Genomic DNA, 25,518 nt, shown 5'->3' with positions numbered 1-25,518 from the left:
GTTGAAAAAGTTACATTAGTGAACATGTGCCAAACAAACAACTGTGTTTTTGAACATGGTGTCGGTTGGTGATTGTATATTATATTCTCGTTTTCAAGTTTTCTGCTCTGGAATTTAAACTCAATATCTACTATCACTAAGAAATTGACCAAAATGTACCAAATGAAATAACTAGAGCTTAAACACTGCATGCCAAATTCCAACGCGATGCTACAGGGAAAGCCAGCTGCCAAAACAAACATGTTTCATGGGGATCAAACAGTATGCCATAAACTGACACGCCACATATTCTTACATACTATACCACAACCCCCAACGTGCGCGCACGCGCGCACACACACACGCACACACACACACACACACACACACACACACACACAACCTAAAGATCAATTAAGGCTAACACCTCTACAAATTGCAGACTTCACACATACCTTTCCGACAAAAAAAGGAACAGATATTTCTGTATTTTGTATTTTAGTTATGGATCAAAAAACTGTCAAATACAAATAAGTAATCCCCTATTTTCACTCTCAACAAACTGATTACATTTCTGTTTCTACTTCTCTCCCTCAGTTTGACTAGATAATCTCAAAGGGCCCTTGCAGCTCACTTGGGATGCCATAGAGCAGAGACTGAACTACATAAGAGGAGACAGAGGCTGTTTCCAGCCTTTACTGGGGGCGGGTGGAGTAGGGGGAAGACAAATACTACTCTAATGTGCAGAAGGAGAAAACAAACTATATACAACATATCTTCAAACAGTTCAAAAGGATAGTTCTAAGCACAGAGAATAGGTTTAAACTCAAGTCCAAAAATTTTTAAATCTTAATAGAAAATGTACATATCAGGGGCATTTAATAAATTTATTTTTGGATCAGAGTGCAATAACAATAATATGACTATATAATTAAAATCAGTGTATAATACTATAATATTATCTAAACTAGAATACATCTTGGTAATTGTCATAAATGGTTATACTAATGACTGTGATTACAGTTTCTCATCAATTAAAATGGTGGGAAGGAAGAAGAAATATCTCAAATTCACATACAGTCACTTTAGTCTTTAGTCATATCTGGTCATATCTGCAGAAATGATGGATCAGTTGGTTCATGTTTAAAGAAAAGGGGCTGTATAAGATATAGAAACAACCTAAATACCCAATGACAGATGAATGGATAAAGAAAATGGAATATTATTCAGCCATAAAAAAGAAGGAAATCTTGCTTTTGTGACAACATGGGTGAACCTAGAGGACATTATGCTAAGTGAAATAAGCCAGAAACAGAAAGACAAAAACTGTATGATCTCACTTCTATGGGAAATCTGAAAAAGGTGGACTCACAGAAACAGAAAATTCTATTTCTAGAATTCTAATTCTAGAAAGGTGGTGAAAGGGGCTGGGAGTTGAGGGAAACGGGGAGATGTTGGTCAAAGGGTACAAATTTCCACTTATAAGATGAGAGATGAGTAAGTTCTGGGGGTCTAATGTACAGTATGGCGACTATAGTTAACAGTATTGTATTATATACTTGTAAGTTGTTAGAAAAGTAGATCTAAATGTTCTCACCACAAAAAAAGGTAGGGGGGAGTGTTGTGATAAAGAGCAAGGAAAAACTTGAAATATTTTTTTCACTAGGATCTCTGAAAGTCTGAAAATGCACGTTTCACTATTCTGTAGACTCAAATCATATGCTGTACAATTGGGAGCACAAACAGATGGAAGGATAGGAGCACAGAGCTAGACACGCCTACATTTAAGACAGGGAAGAGATAAGGACGGCTATCCCTTAAGCCCTCTCTTATTCTGATTTAGAGAAGAATGGCTGAAAGACTCCAACACTTAGATTTGCCCTTCTCAGGTCATGTGGTGTGAAAAGAACTCCTCCCAGCACTGTGTGATTCACGAATTTTCTATGCCTATGAGTATATAAGTATCTGATGATAACCAGTATAGTAGTAGCAGTATTCACCAACACATATAGAGTGTGTTCTAAATGCCAGTTACTCTTCTAAGAGTTTTATGAAGGTCCACAATCCCTTACCTGCAATTCTAAAAGCCAAAGGGCTTTCACAATTCATTTGGCAACATATACTGACATCAGGCTAAGCATAGTTTTGGGGGAGTTTTGTTTTCTTTTTAATCTCAGTGTAAAGATAAACATGCTTCATTGCAGAAACACCAATGCATTTGCTTATGAGGTTCTGCTCAAAACCCCAATAGGACTGTCATATAAAACAGAGTATATGTATTAAATTATCTTTCTAAAATCCAAATAATATTGGAACCAAAACCACCTCTGGATTATAGAGCTGTGCAGTAGAAATAAGCTAGCACTTACTGAACACTCAAACACTGAGCTAGCACCTATTGTGGCTGTTCAGGGTAGTGGTGATAGCGTGGACTCTACAGCCAGACTCAGGTTATACACAAGTATAAAATATTTAAAACAGGGTCTGGCATTTTAATAGGTGTTCAATAGGTGTTCAATAAGCAGTAGCTATTATTATGTGTCAAGCATTGCACTAAGCACATTATAGCCCAGTCTCTCAACTGTTGTTTACTCTATCACTAATATGTGGTAGACGTTATACATCCTAATTTCTTCAATTTCTGTAACTAGGAAATAAGAAGCTTTGATCTCTTCAACTTCCAACTTTAGAAATTTATACCCATGACACATACATCAACATAGAAATACAGTTAGAAATATCCTCAAATGAACATATATATATACAAATAAAAACTAAGCCACAATATTTACACGTGGTTTCCAACAGTAAAATATTGTAAATAACTTAAATATTCTGAAAGGTGAAAGTGACTGAATATATCACAAACAATAGAAAATTATTAATATTCTTGAAAATGTTGTTAAATAATACTATTTAATAGGGAAAAGTTCACAATATATTGTTTAAAAGAAGTTTATTAAAATTTGTACACTAAAATTAATATTTTTATATAAAGTATATAGCTATACATTTCTGTGCCATATTTATTCTGAGAAAGACAGTCATCAAAACATTTTAAAAATCAGGTATTTCTAGGGGATATGATTTCTATTGCCCTTTCTACATTTTCTGGACAGAACATATAAAATTTGAAGCATGGGATGGGATAGTATGGAAATACCATACCTCATCCTGATAATGCAATGACCACTAATTACTGAGGTATTTATAGTGTGGCTGATAATGGCCAAAATGAGACCCATACTACACATCTATGTGATAATCAGGAATGCCATGCTGCTGCAGGGTGAAAAACATTCTCAAAGCTATCTTACAATAGTTTCATGAGCTGCCTAAAAACTCTTCTTGAATGCGGTGGGATGTGGTGAAATAAAAATGTCAGTTCACACAGAACACAAACTTATGGTTATCAAAGGCAAAACGGAGTGAGGGAGGGATAAATCAGGAGTTTGGAATTAGCAGATACAAACTACCATATATAAAATAAACAACAAGGTCCTACTGTATAGCACAGGGAACTACATTCAATATCCTGTAATAAAACATAATGGAAAAGAATATGAAAAATATGTGTCTGTATCACTTTGCTGTACACCAGAGACCAACACAACATTGTAAATCAGCTATACTTCAATTTTTTTAAAAGTAAGTTCAGAAAATATTCTTAAATTATCAAATTGATGACATGATGAGACAAGAATATGAAGTTGATGAAGTGATAAAATAAAACTGATCTTGCTTTTCTCCTTTAACACTACAGATCATTTTCACGTTCATTTCAGTAAAGAAGAAGAAGAAGGAGAAGATTCTCCTAGAAATCTAACTTCAGGTTCTAGATTTTCAAGAACCACAGCTAACTGACATATAAGAGGGTAGTACGTTAAAATGTCCTTTCTTATATAATTTGATCAAAATGAAAAGTACATTTAGTATGGACGGGAAGATTATAAATTTAATACAGATCAAAGACATGTTTTTAAAAACACCAAATATAGAGCTGTTGTCTTTAAAGACAGCATATTAAAAGCACTATGATGGTAGAAAAAACTGCAAACGCTACAGAAAAATCAGTAGGTGACAAATGTAAATGAATGAGTTCTTAAACACGATTTAAGAATCATCACTTATAGATACAACATATAACTTAGGAATGATCATACTATATTAAACAGAATTTCAATATCCAAGAAGCAGCTGGCATGCAGTTCTACAAATCTAGTCTACATTCAATATATCCAGAATTTGCCATACCTCCTCCTCTAGTCCATACCATTCCCATCTACCATTATGTCTTGCCTGGACTATCCTACCTAGCCTCTCTACTCCTGCTCTCACAGCCCAAAATCTGTTCTCGAAACATCAGCCACAGTGATTCTGTTTAAACTAGCTCAGATCATGACACACTGCTCCAAAACTTCAGTTTCTGATCTCTCTCCGTGTAAAAGTCAAAGTCCTTGCTATAACTTATAAGTAGCGTGGTCCAACATATCGTGGTCTCCCAGATCTCATATTACTCTCCTCCTAGATCACTCTCTCCAAACATACTGATCACCTTGTTCAATCTCAACTTAGTGTTTTTCCACTTATTATTCCATAGGTCTCAGGTGGTCTTTCCCCCCATAGCTACATGGTTTGCTCTCTCCCTCCCTCCCTAAAATGTCATTCTGCTCTTTCACACTTTCTATCCCATTTCTTTGCTTCCTTTCCCCCTTAGCTCTTTTTACTTAACAAACTGTATATTCTATTTATGTATTTTGCTTACTGTTTGCCTCACTCACTAGAACATAAGCTCTATGTGGGTAGGTATTATTTTTTTCTCATTTGTTCACTAGTATGTGCCCAGTGCTTGGGAATCAATAGGTATGCAATAAATATTTACTGAATAAATAACGAGTGATTTGTAATCTATATGAGTGTATATACATAGAAAGTTGAAAGGCATCAATATGCTCAGCTTCAAGTACACTACTAAGTTGATACTGAAACTCATATAAAAATAAGGCATTATGATAAAAGAGATACAATTCTGTATCTTAAGGTTTAAGTGTGTACCAGATTATTCCAGCTCATGTTGCTCTCTTAACAATTATGTATGGCTTTTAAAGTCTCAACTTCACAACTTAGCTTTTATTATCTTTTGTGTATTGTTACTGTTCACTATTTATTGCTCCATGTCTTTGTCTCCTTTTTATCTCTGCTGTATAATGTCTACCATCACTTATTATTAATAATAATAAACAAAAACAACTCATTTATAGGAAGCTTACTGTGACTGGCACTGGGCTGAGCACAATACATATACTGCCAAAATCAATTCCTACACCACTCTAAAGTAGGTTCTACCGTCCTCACTACTTGATTACAGAGCTAGAGTTATTTACTGCTATGAGTACCGAATAGTTCTCCAGGTTCTTGAAGAGATCTTCCCATTCATCATGCCTATAGTCTTTATTCCTATTGTCATGTGAATGGTGATCATTGTTAATATGTATGGAAATCACTGTATTTGTTTTTTATAAACTGTTCTGTTAGTGATCAGTCTGTATTGAAAATATTTAATAAAAAAAATACTGAGTCTCTTTAACAAGCAAACTAAAAACACTACAAAGAGTTCACTAAACCGGCTAGAGGTATCCTCTCTATGGAGTTGCAATTTATACATATAGTAGTGATAGTCAAAATATTTAGAAATTGGTACAGCATAGGCATTGACCAATTAAAGCAGACACTGGCTATAAAAATATAGTATGCCCATGCCAGTGTGCCCCTATGGACTGAAGACTAGCCCATATACAGAGGCTTCAAAGGTCAATCATGCAATATAACTTCAAACGTCTTTCACTCTCCCTTGAATCCCAGGAGAGCCAGGGTACAGAGTTTTTAAGGAAGAATGAATGGCTAAAAATAATTCTCCTTTCAGACCCTAAGACTAGGTTATGCAGACACATTAGGGCCTAGTTATGGTAATTAGAGGAAGCAAGCTAATTAAAAGCTTTTGACACCTGAAGCAGGGGTAGCAGGCCAAAGCAGCAAGCTTTCACAACAAGCTCTGAAGCCCAGAAGCCTTGAAGCTGCCGGAGCAAGGCTGGAGCAGGCAGAAGCGGTGAGCCACCAGGAAACTGTGGACAGGCAACACCCAGGGCGTAAGTTAAAGGTTTTCCTGAAAGCAAAAAGGAAAACCCAGCGTTAAGTTAAGCAGTAACTGACAACAATTGAGTCGTAGAGAGAAGGTTCTTAACTCATAGAGCTGTTGATTTTCAATTATATCTTGCTCCTTTATTATTTCCCATAATTTACGCATTTCTTGTAGGAGGTACATAAATTATGCTTTCATTTTCAGAGTTTTGTTTTTTTTTTTTTTTAAAGAAAAAGCATAATTGAGAGAAATGCTGTTTCTATCAGATATCCATGCCAGAGGTGAACCTATCCACTGGGTCTACATAATACCTAATGACAAATTCCTGATAGAAGACAAAATACTTTGGAGAAAAAAAAATTATCTTTAGGGCTGTCTCTGCATTTTGAAATCTATTAGTTGATAACTACTACAGGGTAAGTAAGGCCACCAGAGATATTTTAACCAGGAATGAATAACTAAGCAGTAAGAACTCATAAACCAGCCAATACTACTTTTCTGTACAAAATTCACTGTGTCTTAAAATAGAGTAAATTATCTACAATCTATTTGTTGCTTTTATTTTACATACTTTAATTGATATACATACAGAGCAAGGAGAGAGGGAGGGAGGAGGGAAGGAGGGAAGGGAGGGAGGGAGGAAAGAAAGAAAAAAGGGAAGAAAGGAAGGAAGGAAGAAAGAACGAACGAAAGAAAGAAAGAAAGAGAGAAAGAAAGAAAGAGAGAAAGGAAGGAAGAAAGGAGAAAAGAAAAGGAAGGAAGGTACCTTCTCATACTAAATCTCAAATATTATCAGTCATGCATTAAATACTCTGAATTGACTCTGGATCACACTGGCTTATGACCAGGAAGGACTTAGTCTACTGACAGCCAGACTGCTGTCTGCAGCAGCCCACTCCCGACCCTGCATCCATTCTTCAATTCTTCCAAGCATTAGGACTATAGAGCAAATATCACTGTCCTTAACTATCTGCCTCACTTAATCCTAATGAGTAACTATAAGCAATTCTCCAGGGCCCTGTCCTTTTCTTCAGTCCCTTTTATGGAAAAAAATATATAAACAAATATACATATTATTTAAGTATTTAAATTATTGCTTTATTTTTTCCATAGTTCAATCTCAACTGAGCCCTAAACCTATCTGCAGCCTCACCATTAATCCTTTGTCCTTTACCAATCTTCTAAAATAACCTGTGCCACCCTGCCACCACCATCTATCCTATCCCTGACCTATCCAAACCTTGCCCTGCAATTAATGACCTGGTAGCCTACTTCACAGAAAATAGATCCTTCACATTCCCTCATACTACCTTTAAATGTTTCTATATTTCTACTTCTCCTTACTTCTTTTCCTTTTGAGCCCAAGGAAGAAGTGTCCCCACCACTTGCAAGGATAACAGTATCATCTGAGATCTTAATGCCAGACTCTCCCCTTCCTTTTCTTCTTTCCCTTGTTCCATTAAAGATTTATTTCTGGACTTCAAGCCGTCTTTCTTATGGCTCCTGAACACCAATTGATAAACTTTTCCATGACCATCTCCCATCCAAAAACAAAACATAAAACAAAAACTTTATTGCCATCCTACCTTCCCCTCAAGAAAGTGATATCACATCCCTTTTTCCACAAGGTATCTTCTCCCCATAAAGCACATTTGTAAAGAGTACTATATGCTTGCTTTTTCCACTTGTTCATCATTCGTTTCTCAGCCTCTTTCAATCACCTATTTCAATCTAGTTGCTATTTCCCTCTACTGGACTGAAATTACTCTCTCAAAGATCAATAATGACCTTCCAAATTCCCAATAAAATATGTTGTTCTCAACTCTCATCTGTTTCAACCTCTCTTCACTATTGGACATCACTGACAATCAATATACTTCCTTACTTATTCTTTTTTCTGTAACCTATTAAATGATTTTCCCCAAGGATCCCTACTCCACATTTTTTATATCTCCTCTCCTTCCTGACCTGTATTATCTATTCCATATGCCCTAATTAATATCTCTACGCTGATGACTCCTAAATCCTTATCTCCTAATAGGTAGACCCATACTTCTAGTTACCTATTAGTCATCTCTCTAGAATGTTCAGCAAATATTTCAAATTTAACAAGTCAAAAACCTGCACGTTAAACTCATTTACTCAGGTTGCACACCTCAATCATCCATGATTTCTACCTTTAACTTATCACTGACATCCAAAGTGACTTCTTTAACAATCTGTCTATCCCACCCATCCTTCTTGCCCACTGGCCTGGTTCAAGCCCTCATTATTTCATCTGAAAAATGATAATAGGTTCCTTTTTGACCACCTTACTATATGTTAGACATTATGCTAACTGCTGAGAATACAAAGAAATAAAAGAGCCCTTGCTCTCAAAAATCTCACAGTCCAGTGTGGGAAACATAACTAAACAGATCATTATAGTACAACATGAAAGGAAAGGTACAAACAAGGTCCTATAAAAAGCACAGAAGAGAGATTCCTAAGCCAAAAAGGCAGGAGAAAGGAGGGAGGTATGTAATCTGTGAATATATATGTTAACATTTCTTGGAAGAGGTTATTGACATATGAGTCTTACACAGTGAGCCCCAGAAAAAGGGGACCAAGGGGGGTCTGACTGGAGAGAGGGAATATTTTGGGAAATGGGGGCAGCATGAGCAAGGCACAGAAGCAAGTGCTATCTGTGCGGGGGACAGGGGTGAAGACAATCAGGGATAACAGGCAGTTTTCTTTCTTAGGAAAGGTTTTCTTCACAGCAGGGAATAGCTAGAAATGAAAGTGAAGGATCCAAATAATGGAAAAGTTTGTATGCCACGCTAATCAACTAGAACCTTAAAATGTAGATAATAGGGAACCATTCTTCATATTTGGTTGTAGCTTCATCACTTTAATAGCTCTGTGGAGAATGGTTCTGAGGCAGGGAAAGAAATGAGAAGATTACAGCAGTAGCTGAGGTGAAAGATATTGAGGACTTAACTAAGGAAGAGAAGAAGAAATTCAAGAAATACTTAAGATAAAAAAAAACCCCAGTGATTAATTGAATGACGTGGAGGCTAGAGAGTGAGAAATCCAGGATCTCCCTCCCTCTGGTCTCTTCTCTACCAAATCCTTCCTCTACACTATCAGTATTATCTATCTTATCATTCTGATTCTATCACTACTCTGCTTATTAACCTTTGATAGGACTCCCATTCCTATGAAATAACGTTCCTTAGAATAGCATACCAAATCATTCACTGCATCTGCCCAAGAAAACTTTCAATCCTCATCTTTCACCACCACCAACAAAAACCCTATATTCCAGGCACAAGATTACTAACTGTTCCCTGAATAAAAGAAACGCACTTAAAATAATAAAATAACTATTTTGATTCTTTTAAAACATAATTATTATAGAAAAGTTATAAAACTGAAGTGTAAAAAAAAAGCCACAGATAACATTATTTCATAGAGAAAACGACTCTGAAATCATGTTTGTCCATATCCTTTCAACCAGCAAGGTCCTCTTCTAGAAGTTTCTTCTAGAAGTAATTATTTAGAAAAGCATCTGAAATACAGTGAAAGCATTTTGTACAAAAATGCTTTGGAGTGCATTATTTCTAATACAGAAAAAATAGAACAACCTAAATATTTCATCATTTTTTATGCATTAAGCACCTACTATGTACTAGACACTGTTGTAGGTGTTGGAGAATTGAAGTGAACTGACAGGGAAAAAATTCCTATATTCATGGAGCGTACATTCCAGCTTAACATTATTGGTAAATAAATTACAGAGCTTCCACATAATGGACTTCTATGGAGCCATTAGAAATCAGGTTTAAAAGAAATGTTTCAACATATGGGGAAAAGACTTAAAATATTTGGTTAGAAAAGCTGGTTAGATGTCAATGTTTATAAAACTATCCCAATTTTATTACCTATGAATAGAAATAAAATTGGAAAGAAATGCCCCCAAAATTACAGAAGTAGATCTCAATGCTGTGTACCTTTCCCTCTTGTAGATTAGACTGTGATCCTAATCAAGGGTATGGAACATGTTTGGATTATAGTATATGGTTTTAAGTATTTTTTTCATTAGTCAAAATAGAGAAGCATGAAAGGAAAAAAGAACTTCATTTTTGTTTTTAATCTCCAATAAGGAAAATTATTATATTTAAAAGTATCGTGCTAAGTACTGAGTATAATGAATAAAGAAACTCAGTCCTTGCCTTCACTAAGAGTCTATTGGTGAAGACAAACATTAAACACAGAAATAAGGAATTTAAAAGTTAAAAGTATAAGTGCTAGGAAGAAGTTGTACAAGGTTCTCACCTTCCCCATTAGAAAGACAAAAGTATCCTACATCTTCACTCCCATTTTTATAAACTCATTAATCTACTGATTTCATTTTCCCATTCAGTTCTTGCACTGATTGCATTCTGCCATCAATTCTTTCACTCATTTGCAAATATGTAATGATTTTAAAGAAGCAACAGTAATAACAAAATATATTTTGTTAGGCCGGGATGACCTCCACTTTCTCTAAAAACACAATATCCATTAATATTGGCCTTAAATATAACACATGAGTCATTTCAAAGTATCTGCAGGAACTGTATCAATAAAAGGTGAGTGCCTGGGCAAAGTCACTCTGCTCTACTTCCCATTTCTGTGAAACTTATGCTGCTGCTTTTTTATTCCTAGAGTTCAAATTTGGAGTGAATAAAAATAGTCTATCTTTAAAGCAAGGAAGGTTCTACCCTATTAGACTCAAGAGACAAGTGTTGAAAAACAAAGGTGAGTAATTCTCCTTCACTTCTGTCCACGATTAACAAGTGGATTAAGACTCAAGACTTGTCCTCTAGCAATCAGCCTAGAAGCCCATATCTTAATATGACTCTGTTCCACTAGCAAATGAGTTTCTAAGGCTGACTGGAAACAATTCAGCTAGTTGGATATACAAAATTTTTGTCTACTTTGAGATCCAAAGTGGGGAACAAAGGTTTACATTTGAGGGAAGGTAGTGGGAAGTCTCCAGCTTGGCTCCAAGTTCATGTCTTAATCTTTTTTAACAGGGGATCCTGATAACACTGAACCTGATCTGGCTCCAACATACTGGTTAAAACCCAGAGGCAAAGAGAAAAGAGTAACTGGAACCTTATGTCCTTACATGGATGCAACGTCTTATAGCCCAGAAATAAAAAGTATCAAAAACATCCAGGATTCTAGAGTACAGGGACTAGAGACATTCATGAAAGGTATGTAGACGCAGAACAGGGAAGCTTGGGATTCTCAAGGGATGGAAACACTTAAGTAGTATAAAGAACCTCAGCTGTGCAGACCAGTCAAGAAATATTCAATTACTGAAGCACCAAGAGCCACGTACGCTGACTTTTGTTGATGTTTTCTTTTTGTTAGTATTTAAAGATGGTTTTGAGATGGTAAACGAGGGACACTCATTTACTTCTCTTTCACTCTCAATCTCATGAAATTACAGAAAATATATGTTGTTCAAAGGAATAAAATTACAACACTGGAAAATAAGAAGAATAACATCAACAAATTAGATATTTTAAAGAATTCCTGAAATCTAGGGTGAATAAAATGGGATTAGATAGAGACAAGAATGGAGAAACCATAGCCCAAATTACATTACAGAAGAAAATTAAGGCACAGGTAAGAGCAATGACATAGGGAGTTAAAGCTCAAAATTAATAAACTCAAAGACTAAAGAGAGCTCATAAAGAAACTCAGTGTATATTCCAAATGTTTGCATTTTTGCCAGAAGATATAATTGTATACTTTAAAAGGAATAAGTAAAAAGGAAACTATCAGAAACCACAAGGTACTTTGGTAAGGTAGCTGGTAACCGAAGTAATATTAAAGAACTAGTATATATAAAATAATAGCTTTCATATTTTCCAAGAAAAAAAATCAGAATATAATGATAGTATATTATATCCCAACAACAGCAACAGAAGAAAAAATACCTAGTAAATGAGCCAAAAGTTTAGGAAAACTGCCCATCTTTCTTCTCAAAAATTATAAATCATATTGTAATCCCAAAGAAGACTGGGTATCAATTCTCCTTTAATTAATCTGTAAATTTAACATTATCCAATGAAAATAACACTTTTTTTAAGTAGACAAGTTGAGTCTAAAATTCATATAGAAAAATAAACACTTCTATTTTTGGTGGTATGTATGTAAGGTTAGATACTTTGAATGAGCTTTCTCAACATAGTAAATATGAAAAACTATTAAAATCACCTTTTAAACATATTTCAGAACTAGGATGAAAGAAACTGGTATAGCATCAAAACTAAGTACATCTAAGAATACTAAAAAACAAGCAAGCATAGCTGGCTTTCACTATGAAGGTTTCTGCCAAACTCTGGAGATTGAATTTTCATGTTGGTAACTGTAAAGCAGGTAGGAACAGGAAATAAAGACCAGACAGCACACAACATAGATAATCTAACAGGAAGCCATACATGTAAAAAATATCTCCTAAGACTAATAAATGGATTTAAAATGGTCACAGGATACAAGGTCCATATACAAAAAAATCTACTGCATCTTGATATACTAATAAATAGTAAATGTTCCATGAGTTCGTCAGCTGTTGAGCATAGTGTACTATGTCAATTAAGTTGTCTGTTAATTGTTGTTCACATCTTTTATTCCTTACTGAGTTTTGTCTACTTCTATCAGGTATGAAAACAGTGTGTTAAAATTTCCTACTATGAAATTGATATGTCTATCCTTTTAGTTCTGTCCATTTTTGCTCTGTATACATAAAAACTGTCAATTAGACAATACAAAGTTATAATGGATGTAGTATAATAAAAATAAATATTTTGCCTTTGTCCCTAGATCCTGGCACACAGCTCCTAAAACCCTTTGAATTTGTGGAGTTATAATATTCTTTTGTATGTTAAGGAGATGAGTGGTGGCCCTAGATAGTTCAGCGTGGGGGGATGGTTGCCAGAAAGACTACTCCATTATTAGAATCTTGTGACTTTCAGCCCCGCCCCCAACATACAGAGAAGGGGAGAGGGGCTAGAGGTTGAGCTGTTAATGGCCAACAATTTCATCAATAATGCCTATGTAATGAAATCTCCATAAACACCCCTAATTGAAGGGCTTCTGGGAGCTTCCAGGTTGCTGAACACATCAAGGTGCTGGAACAGTGGCACACTCAGAAAGGGCGTGGAAGCTCCATACCTCTCCTTCCATACCTTACCCTATACATCTCTTCCATTTGGCTGTTCCTGAGTCGTACCTGTTACAATCAACCAGTAATATCAAGTAAACTTCTGGGAGAAGTTAAAGATGACGGCATAGGAAGACCCTGAACTCACCTCCTCCCATTAACACAACAAATGTGCAGCTACATAAGGAGACGTTTTCCTCTGAAAAGGACCTGAGAACTAGATGAACAACACCTTGGAAACAAAAGATAAAAGAGACACATGGAGAGGGAAAGGAGAAGCAGAGACATGGTTTTACTTGGGACACCAGCCCAGGAGCAGTTACCCACAGTTAGCAGGGATTCCAAATATATAGAACTCTTCCTCAAGGAGTGAAGGTATTGAGCACTGCATGAGGTACCCCAACCCTTGGGTCTGGCACAGGAAAGGTGACCCCCCAAAACATCTGATTTAGCAAACAAATGGGAATTAAATCCAGGAGAACCACAGAACCAAAGGGAAGGGAGAAGCCACTATTAAAGGGGTCATATACAGACCCACTCACCCTGAGATCCAGTGCAAAAGGAATGGTTTGGAGAGCACCTACACCATAAGCAAGGGAGACCCACTTACTAATCTTAAAGTAGCTGCCAGAGAGACATGAGCCAGCTGGAACATTCTCTGGGGACAGAAGCACTGGCAGGCTTTGCAACAACATTCTAACTTGCTTATGACGGAGCTGATGAATGACATTTTTGGTGTCCTCCCTCTGGCCTGTTAGCACCAGGAGGGATGCTCTACCTACACCACGCCACAACCTGGTCAGGTGAGCACCCTGAACCCCCACTTACCACACACACCAGCCACACTACAATGGGGCTGGACGAGCACCCTGCACCCAGCCCACCCTATGCCGCAGCTGAGCCAGGCAAGTGCAACACACCCTGCCCTCCCTGCAGAGCAGCCACAGCTCTGCCACAGCCATCAGTTGCATGCACCCCACATGAGTGCCATTCCTTGAGTGCCTAGCACTGATAGCCAGGGGAAATGGCACTTCTGGGCCTCATGGGTCATCTCCTACACAAGACCACTCTTTCAAAATTGGAAGAGTAGCTGTTTCACCCAATACGTGAAGACAAACATAGGCAAATGAGGCATAAAAATATGTTCCAAACTAAAGAACAAGACAAATCTCCAGAGAAAGGCCTTAATGAAACAGAGATAAGCAACTTACACAACAGTTAGAAGTAATGCTGTAAAGATGGCTCACTGAACTTGGGAGAAGAAAGAACACAGTGAGGACATCAACAAAGAGATAGAGGGAACTCCCTGGCAGTCCAGTGGTTAGGACTTGGTACTTTTGCCAAGGCCTGGGTTCAATCCCTGGTCAGGGAACTAAAATCCCACAAACTGTGCAGCCAAAAAAACCCAAAATCAAACCAAAACAAACCAAAAACAAAGAGATAGAAAATATAAGAAAGTACCAAACAGAAGTTAAAACTGAATGGAAAAAATACTTGAGGGGTTCAAAATCAGACTGGATGAAGTAGAAGAATGAATCAGTGAGCTGAGACAAAGCAATGGAAATCACCCAGACAGAGCAGCAAAATGAAAAAAGAATTTTAAAAATTGAAGATACCTTAAGGGACCTCTGGAACAACATCAAGGTGAATAACATTTGCATTATAGGGGTCCTAGAAGGAGAAGAGAGAAAGAAAGGGCCAGAACAATTATTTTAAGAAATAATGGCTGGGGCTTCCCCAGTGGTGCAGTGGTTAAGAATCCACCTGCCAATGCAGGGGACATGGGTTTGATCCCTGGTCCGGTAAGATCCCACATGCTGTGGAGCAACTAAGTCCATGCGCCACAACTACTGAGCCTGCGCTCTAGAGCCCGCGAGAAGAGAAGCCTGTGTTCTGTGACAAGAGAAGCCTGCGCACCACAATGAAGAGTAGCCCCAACTCGACACAACTAGAGAAAGCCCACACACAGCAACAAAGACCCAACCAGCCAAAAAATAAATAAATACAATAAATAAATTTTTTAAAAAAAGAAAAGAAATAATGGCTGAAAACTTCTCTATCTGGGGAAGGAAGCAGACATACAAGTTGAGGAAGCCCACAGAGTACCAAATAAGATGAACCCAAAGAGAACCACAGTGACACACATTATAATTAAAATGATAAAAGTTAAGGGTAAAGAGAGAATCTTAGGGCTTCCCTGGTGGCACAGTGGTTGAGAGTCCGCCTGCCGATGCAGGGGACACGGGTTCATGCCCTGGTCCGGGAAGATCCCACATGCCGCAGAGCGGCTGGGCCCGTAAGCCATGGCCGCTGAGCCTGCGCATCTGGAGCCTGTGCTCCACAACAGGAGAGGCCACAACAGTGAGAGGCCCGGGTACTGCAAAAAAAAAAAAAAAAAAAAAAAAAGAATTCTCTAGCCATCAAGGTTATCATTCAGAACTCAGCAAGAGTGGAGTTCATCACCACTACATCAGCCATACAAGAAATGCTAAATTGACTTCTGTAAGCTGAAAATAAAAGACACTAATTAATAATAAGAAAACATACAAAAGGGAAAAGGTAAATATATAGTAAAGGTAGTGGATAAATCACTTACAAAGCAAGTATGAAGGTTAAAAGACAAAATAGTAAAATTAAAAATACAATGATTAGTTAAGGAAAGCATAATATTAAAACATGGAAAGGGTGTTATCAAAAATATAAAAGATGACAGAGGAGTAATAATTTAAAACTTTTGAAAAAGTTACTATCAACTTAAAGATTACTGTATACTTAAGATGCTGTATGCGAACCTCACAGTAACCACACACACACACACACACACACACACACACAAACACACACAAACTTATAGTAAACATACAAAATAAAATGAGAAAGGAATCTAAATATAACACTAAAAAAAGCCAGCAAACAAGAGAGAAAGAGAAGAAGAACAGAGAGGAGCTACAAATACAGCCAGAAAACCACTAACAAAATGGCAATAAGTAAATACCAATCAATAATTAATTTAAATGCAAATGGACTAAATTCACAAATCAAAAATCATACACAGTGGCTGAATGGATAAAAAGAAGACCCATCTACATGCTGCCTATGAGAGACTCAATTCAAAAGTAAGAATACAGGGCTTCCCTGGTGGCGCAGTGTTTGAGAGTCCGCCTGCCAGTGCAGGGGACGCGGGTTCGTGCCCCAGTCTGGGAAGATCCCACATGCCATGGAGCGGCTGGGCCCGTGAGCCATGGCCGCTGGGCCTGCGCGTCCGGAGCCTGTGCTCCGCAGCGGGAGAGGCCACAACAGTGAGAGGCCCGCATAACGCAAAAAAAAAAAAAAAAAAAAAAAAAAAAAGTAAGAATACACACAGACTGTATGTGAAGGGATAGAAAAATATATTCCATGCAAATGGAAATGGAAAGAGGTGGTGTAGCTATATTCATATCAGACAAAATAAGACTTTAAAACAAAGACTTATAAAAGACAAGGGCACTACATAATGATAAAGGGTTCAATCCACCAAGAAAGCATAACATTTATAGATATATATGCACCCAACATAGGAGCATGAAAAATATATAAAGCAAATACTAATGGACCTAAGGGGGAAAAAGTGAAAGCAATACAATAATAGTAGGGGACTTTAACACCCCACTTACAGCAATGGACATATCATCTAGACAGAAAATTCAGTGAGGAAACACTGGTCTTAAATGACACATTATACCAGATGGAGTTAATAGATATATACAGAATACACCACCCAAAAGCAGCAGAATACACATTCTCCTCAAGTGTACATGTAACATTCTCTCTCACATGCATAGATCACATGTTAAGCCACAAAACAAGTATCAATAAATTCAAAAAAAATTGAAATCATATCAAGTGTCTTTTCTGACCACAATGGTATGAAACTAGACATCAATTACAAGAAGAAAACTGAAAAAAAAAAACCCACAAAAACATGGAGATTAAACAAAATGCTACTGAACAGCCAATGGGTCATTGAAGAAATCAAAGGAGAAATCAAAAAATACCTAGGGACAAATGAAAACACAAATAAAATGTACCAAAATCTATGGGATGAAGAAAAAGCAGTCATAAGAGGGAAGGTCATAGCAATACAGGCCTGTCTCAAGACATAAAAAAAAACCCTCAAATAATCTAATTTTACACCTAAGAGAACTAGGGGGGAAAAAAACAAACAAAGCCCAAAGTTAGTAGAAGGAAGGAAATACTAAATATAAGAAAATGAATAAATAAAACTGAGATTAAAAAAACAATAGAAGAGCTCAAGGAAACCAAGAGCTGGTTCTTTGAGAAGATTAAAGAAAAAAAATCAATAAGCCTCTAGCTAGACTAACCAAGGAAAAAAGAGGGCTCAAAAACATAAAATCAGAAATGAAAGAGGTAAGTTAAAACTGATACCACAGAAATACAAAGGATCATAAGAGAACATTAGGAACACATATACACCAACAAACTGGACAACCTAGAAATATACAATCTACCAAGACTGAAAATTTTTAAAAAAGCAAATCTGACTAGACCGATCACTAGTAACAAAATTGAATCAGTAATCAAAAAACTCCCAATAAACAAATATACAGAACTAAATCAAATGACTGGTGAATTATTCCAAATGTTCAAAGAACAGTTAATGCCTATTTTTCTAAAACTCTTCCAAAAAACTGAAGAGGAGGGAATGTTTCCAAACATTTTTAATGAAGCCAGCATTACCCTGATACAGAACCAGACAAGAAAAGGAAGGAAGGAAGGAAGAAAGGAAGGTATGGAAGGATGGAGGGAGGTTGGGAGGGAGTGAGGAAGGGAGGGAGAGAGAGAGAAAGAGAGGGAGGGAGGGAGGAAGGAAAAAAAATTACAGGCCAAAATCCATGATTAACACAGATGTAAAATTCTCAATAAAATATTAGCAAACTGAATTCAACAATACATTAAAAAGATCATACACCATGAACAAGTGGGATTTATCCCAGGGATGCAAGGATGGTTCAACATCTGCAAATCAAACAATGTGACACACCACATTAACAAAATAAAGGGTAAAAATCATATAATCATCTCAATAAATGCAGAAAAAGCATTTGATATTATTCAACATCCATTTATGAAAGAAATTCTCAACAAGCATGCACAGAGGGAATGTACCTCAACATAATAAAGGCAACATATGACAAACCCACATCATACAATTCAATGGTGAAAACCTGAAAGCTTTTCCTCTAACAGGAACAAGACAAGAATGCCTACTCTCACCATTTCTATTCAGCACAGCATTGGAAATCCTAGCACTTCTTTCTTTATATGTGGTTAGATGGAGAAATACTTTTTTTTTAAATTTATTTATTTAATTTATTTATTTTTGGCTGCGCTGGGTCCTTGTTGCTGTGCGCAGGCCCCCTCCAGTTGCGGCGAGCAGGGGCCACCCCCCATTGAGGTGCACAGGCCTCTCATTGCGGTGGCCCCTCCCGTTGCGAAGCACAGGCTCCAGGTGCACAGGCTTCAGCAGCTGTGGCACGTGGGCTCAGCAGTTGTGGCTTGCGGGCTCCAGAGCAAAGGGTCAGCAGTCGTGGCGCACGGGCTTAGCTGCTCCGCGGCACATGGGATCCTCCCGGACCAGGGCCCGAACCCGTGTCCCCCACATTGGCAGGCAGACTCTCAACCACTGCATCACCAGGGAAGCCCGAGAAATACTTCTTGACTTAAAGTCTACTTTGTCTGATTTTGGAGTAGCCACATCACTTTGTTTTCATTTGTAACTTTTTAAAATTTGTACCTTTTCTATATTCTTATATTAAAGATGTATCTCTTCTAAACAGATATTCTTGAGTTTTACTTCTTTATCTAAGTGAACAAACTTTTTATTTTACTTGGATTATTTACTCAGTTTATATTTTGTATAACTGCTTAAATGTTTAGGTGTATTAACGTTTCTTATTTATCCTATCTGCTCAATATTCTTTTTTATTTCCCATCACTTGATTTTTCTACCTCTATAGCTTATTAATTATACACTATACTACTTTTCTTTAAATGGCTGTCCTAAAGATTACATCTTATAATATCAATGTATTAAATTAGTATTCTTACCACCTCCAGACAATGATTAGATTTAGAACACATTAATTTCCCAATTTCCTACTCATTGTACTATTGTTGTTATGTAATCTAAGCCTACATATTTAATATATCCTACAAGACATTATTGTTATTGTTTTATATAGTCATCAAAAGACATTTATCCTTTCCGAAGCTCTATGTTCCTTCCTACATTTCTGTGCTTCATCTGGGAGTATTTTCTTTCTGCCTGTTAAGATTCCCTTTAGGATTTTCTTTAGTTTAATTCTCTTGATGACAGATTCTCAGTTTTTTCTTTTTCTAAAAACAGATTCTCAATTTTTCTTTGTCTTCATTTTACCTTCATTTAAAAGAATTTTATTGAGACATAACTCATATACCATAAAAATTCACCCTTTAGACTGTATAAATCCCTGGTTTTCAATATGTTCACAAAGTTATACAATCATCACCTCTATCTAATGCCAGAATACATCTATCACCCCCAAAAGAACCCCCACACCCAGAAGTAAGCATGCCCCACTCCTCCCTCCCACCACCTCCTGACAACCACTAATCTAGTTTGTCTTTATGGATTTGCCCATTCTGGATATTTCATATAAATTGAGTCATACATGTCCTTTTACATCTGATTAATTTCACTTAGCATGCTTTCAAGGTTCATCCATGTTTAGCATATATCAGTACTTGATTCCCTGTGTGGCTGAATAATATCTCATTATAAGGACATACCACAATTGTTTATCCATTCATCACTTGATGGGCATTTGGACTGTTTCCTTCGCTAATATGACTAAGGCTACTATGAAAGTTCATGTACAAGGTTTTGTATTTACATGTGTTTTCAATTCTCTTGGGCATGTATCTAGGAAGAGAACTGCTGAACTGAACAGTTATTTGTCAAAGCAGTTGTACCATTTTACATTCCCACCAGCAATGCACAAGAGTTCCAATCTTTCTACATTCTTGCAAACACTTATTACTGCCTTTAATTATACTCACCTTAGTGGGTGAGAAGTGGTATCTCATTGTCGTTTTGACTTGTATTTCCCTAATGACTAATGATGTTGAGCACCTTTTCGTGTGCTTATTGGTTATTTATATATCCTCTTTGGAGAAATTTCTATTGAAATCAGTTGTCAATTTTTTAGTTAGGTTATTTGTGTTTTTATTGTTGAGTTATAAATATTCTTTATATATTTCGGGACAATAGACCCTTATCAGATATACAACTTGCAAATATTTTCTCCCATTCTGTGAAATGTCTCTTCAATTTCTTGACAGTGTTATTTGGAAGCACAAAGTTTTTAATTTTGATGAAACCTAATTTATCTTTTTTCTTTGGTGCTTGTGATTTGGTAACTGTGATATATTTAAGAAACTACTGCCCAAACCAAGGTCAAAAAAGTTTACATCTATGTTTCCTTCTAGGAATATCACAGTTTTAGCTCTTACATTTAAGTCTATGATCTGTTTTGAGTTAATTTTTTATATGGTGTGAGGCAGAATCCAACTTCATTCTTTTGCCTTCATTTTTAAAAAATATTTGCTGGGTATAGAATCATAGATGACAAGTTTCCTTCTTTCAGCAGTTTTAAGATGCCATTTTCTATTATCTTCAACTTCCATCATTTCTGTTAAAAGGTGAATTGTCTTCTCATTGCTTATTGGAAGTTACATGTCCCTTTCCTCTACTATTAAAATTGTATCTTTATCTATGGTTTTCAGAAGTTTTACAATTACGTGGCTGGATGTATTATGTGCCTAGATGTATTTATCCTGTCATGGAGTCAACAGAATTCTAGAATCTATGTACGGATTTATGTTTTTAGTTAGCTCTGAAAAATTCTCTGCCATCATTATCTTCAAATGTTGTTTTTGTCCCATTTTCTCTCTTTTATCTCCTTCTGGAAATATAAATCCATACCTGTTAATTTTTTATACTATGTCTAATATGAATCCTAACTTATTTTTAAACTTTCCTTGCATTTTTTTTCCTCTCCATGTTTCAGCCTAGATATTTCCTACTGACCTATTTTCCAGTTCACCAATCTTCTCTTCAGTTTGCTGTGAAACCTATCAAGTTTTAATTTAAATCACTGTATGTTTCATTTCTACTACACTGATTACCTTAATCCAATCTGGGATTGATTTGATTAGAATTGAGTTTTCTGAGGGCTGGCCTATTTCCATTTGTCCTTACACCAAATGGTGTAGCCTTTCAGGGGTTCCAATTAACTACCTGAGATATTTAACAGAGCCCTCCTCTTTATTGAGAACTGAACTCCAATTTTAGTTTCCCTTACCTGTGAGATTTCTGAAAGTTCTCTTTAACTTCTCTGCCTCTAGACAACTGCCTGCAAGAGAAAGGTAAAGCTGAATGTTGGGGGTTCACCTCTCAAAAAACCTATTTCTGTGACTCTTAGCCCCTTGAGTCCTTAATGATTTCATAGCTCTTATGCCTTCAAATAGATGAATTTATGTTTTAATCAAGGTTTTCTAGTTGTTTTCAGCAGAAGATTTGGTATGATATAAACAAATGTGTTAGAATCAGAAGTTCTATGCAAATTATTTAGTATGTCAAATTTCTCAAAATATTCCACTGAATTTTGATTGGCATTCCACAAAACTTATAGATTAATTTAGGGAGAATTGACACCTTCAGAAATATTTTGTTCCATATTTGAACATGGTATATCTGTTTTTCAGGTCTTTTTATCATACATTTTAATAAGAGTTTTAGAATTTTCTCCATGTAGATCTTGTGCATTACTTGTCAGATTAAATTCTAGAAACCTGATTTTCTTTTATTATTGTGAATGGTATCTTATATCATCTCTTCTAGCTAATTATTTTGAGTACAAAGGAATTCTGACTTTCAGAAAACAATCTTTTATTTAAGAAATACTAAATTATCTTATTAAGACATATAGTTTGTCTATTTCCCCTACAGATTTTTATACAGGTGAACTATAAACACTTACAGATTTATCTCTTCTCTTCCAATCCCATTAACTCATTTCTATTTATTTTCTTAATGTACTGGCCAGGAACTCCAGTAACATAAAAAACACTGTTAACCATCTTTGTCTTATTCCTGATCTTAAATGGAATGCATGTAAAGTTTTTCCATTAATGTCTGCTTTAGGTTTTTGGGCACATATCCTTCATCAAATTAAAGACATTCTCTTTTATTATTTCTTAATAGATGTATATTAAATTTATGCTTTTTCTGAAATTGAACAAATCATGTACCCAACAATTTTTAAATACATTAACTTTTTTAAAGAACTAATTTTGGGTTTTGATAATATCTACTCTCTAACAGATTTCTGGCCTTATTATTTCCTTCCTTTTTGTTTACTCTATAGCTCTTTTTCCAACTTCTGAATTAATATTTGTCTCATTAGTTACTGTATTAGTTTGCTAGGGCTGCTGTACTGAAGTATCACCAACTGGGTGGCTCAAACAACAGAAATTTATTTATTCTCACAGTTCTGCAGACTAGAAGTCCAAGATCAAGGTATCAGCAGGGTTGGTTCCTTCTGACAGTCGTGAAGGAAGGATCTGTTCCAGGCCTCTCTCTCTGGCTGAAGACGGACAACTTCTCCCCTATGTCTTTATGTCACCTTCCCTCTGTCCATGCCTATGTCCAAATTTCCCCTTCTTATAAAGACACCAATTATATTAGATTAGGGCCCACCCTACTGACCTCATTTCAACTTAACTCTGTAAAGACAGTATTTCCAAATTACTGTCACAGTTTGAAGTACTGGAGGATAGGACTTCAGTATATCCATTTTTTTTGAGGGGGTGGGGAAGGAGACACAGTTTAGCCAATACCAATTACCAAAGTTTCTTACTTCTTGGTAAATATATTATAAGCTATAAATCTCACTTTAAGTATCTCACAAACTTTTAAGTGCAGCATTTCCACTAATATCGAATTATTTTATAATTCCTCTTATGATCTATGTTTGTAAGTGTGCAAACATTTGGGTCATTTTTAGCTATCTGACTGATATTTACTGTATTTTATTAAGGTCAGAGATTATGGTCTGCATAATGATGATTTTTTGGAAGTTACTGAGGCACCCTTTGTGGCCTAGAACATGTAAATTTTAAGAAGGATCTGTACGTGCTAGAAAAAAATGTGTAAGTCTCTGCTGGATGGAGAATTCTATATATATCTATTAGGTTCAGCATGACAATCATGTCATTAAAATACTTTATATCTTGTCCAAGTGGCAACATAGTGGACTCGGGTTCCAGACACCAGATACTGAAATTAGACATGGCAACTGCAGGCTTAGGGTCTCCACAACTTCAGTAAATCCAGGATCCAGATGCCAAAGTGTGGTGGGCCATAGCCATCCTTTTCTGCCTGATGGTGCTGCCTAGCATCCCAAGCAGACCCTATTTTGCACCCCTGCAGATGAACTGTTCAGCCTCCATAATGGGGATATGAACTGAATGGGCTTTTAAAGCATTTCCCGGATAGATCCAAGCTGCCTCAGAGAGTACAGTTTGCTAAGAAAATGGATACGCCAAAAACATTTTGCTACCGAGGAATAGTGGCTAGACTGTCTAAACATTAAAAAAGACATTACCAACAGTCCTGTGTTTCTTCCTGGGCATTTGGGGCCATAAAAACCATTTCTGGTCAGATCTGTATTGACACCAATAGGAATGCCCCCACAGAGATGCCTGCTGAAAACCTGCTCATCTACTGTGAAGTATGGGGATGGCTGTATGGGGGCTTTCCCTCTGGAGACTGGGATTTCTGGACCAAGAAAGGTCTCTGGTGGCCTCTATGATGCCCATGTAGGCTGTAGGCCCTATTCTATCCCGCAATGTGAGCACCATTTCAATGGCTCTCAGCTACCAGGTGATGGAGGTGAAGAGACACTCCCAAGTGCAGCAAGAACTGTGAGCCTGGCTATACTCCTTCCTACAAAGATAAGGAGCACTCCAGCTGCAGTTTCTACAATGTCCCTGAAGACCACAGCTGATATTTACAAGAATGGCCCAGTAGAGGGAACCTTCCCTGTGTATGCCAACTTCCTGCATGTCATAAATGAAATGAAGGGAGGCCACACCATCTGCATCCTGGACTGGAGAGTACAGAATGCCACCCCCTAATGGCTGGCTGTCAACTCTAGAAAACTGAGCAGAGTGACAATTTCTTCTTCAAATTCTCTAAGGAAATGACTATGGTGGAAACAAATCAGAGATAGTGGACAGAATCTCACGTAGTGATCAATACCAGAAAAAAAGTTAAGCCTACTGCGGCCTATCCAGCCAGCCCTGCACAAACTGTTTTTTTGTTTTTTTTTTTTGCTTTTAATCTGGCAGGTTGGGTTAAGGTGGATATGAGGGTGGAAATTCCTTTTATTTTTTCAGTTCATATAGGACTGAAGAGTTTAGATGGTGGCTATGACAAGACTAGACTAGGCCAAACCTGTGTATACGATTTGAATTGATCCTTTCTGGGTTAAAAAGAGCTCTCTTACACAGAAAATAACTCCAAACCCTGGCTACATCTCAGCCTCATCAGTGGACTGATCCTTACTGCTGACAAGGCAGAGTGCCCTTTAAATTTCCTAATAAGGACTTTCACAGAGACTAGCTCTACATAGTGTCTGCTGCTCCAAAGCCTGCTACAACCAACCTCCAAACCTTCCCCAACCAACATCTCCAGGGAGCAAAACAGGGTGAGAACGTGAAGGGTTTAAATGAAAAACCAAATTCCTAACAAGGATTTAAATTCCCACATATATTCACTACCTCTTCCCAAGTAGTTATTTTTGAGGTTTGGAATAAGTTAAGAGGGGAAATGGCAGACAGCCCTTTAAATGAAGAAAGCCACTTTTTTCCTGTGGTCCCTAAATCTGTTGAATTTCCAGTGTTGCATACCCTCTCTGTTCTTTTCTGTAGCATGATTTTTTTTTTTTTACCAGAAGCTTTATTTGCAATGAACCTGGGCTGATCATAGTATGAACAATTCTACCACTGGCTAGAACTGCTGTGCTAGTTGCAGAGTATAAATCCCAACAGAAATAGCTTAAAACAAAACTAGGTGGTCCCCACTAGGTACAGATTT

The 25,518-nt window shown here is 36.8% G+C and overlaps 1 protein-coding gene and 1 pseudogene across 14 annotated transcripts in view; one reads left to right on the top strand and one right to left on the bottom strand.

Annotated features, from left to right (window-relative positions):
• The window catches only part of CDC42BPA (CDC42 binding protein kinase alpha), a 317,120-nt gene that overhangs the window by 221,412 nt on the left and 70,190 nt on the right, over positions 1 to 25,518 (bottom strand). The window lies entirely within an intron of this gene.
• Positions 11,708 to 24,557, top strand: LOC132484009 (cathepsin B-like; annotated as a pseudogene).

The sequence above is a fragment of the Mesoplodon densirostris genome, chromosome 2 (assembly GCF_025265405.1).
Source record: "Mesoplodon densirostris isolate mMesDen1 chromosome 2, mMesDen1 primary haplotype, whole genome shotgun sequence".
NCBI lineage: Eukaryota > Metazoa > Chordata > Mammalia > Artiodactyla > Ziphiidae > Mesoplodon > Mesoplodon densirostris.
The sequence above is the reverse complement of the archived record's forward strand: the minus strand, read 5'-3'. Positions and strand labels throughout refer to the sequence as shown.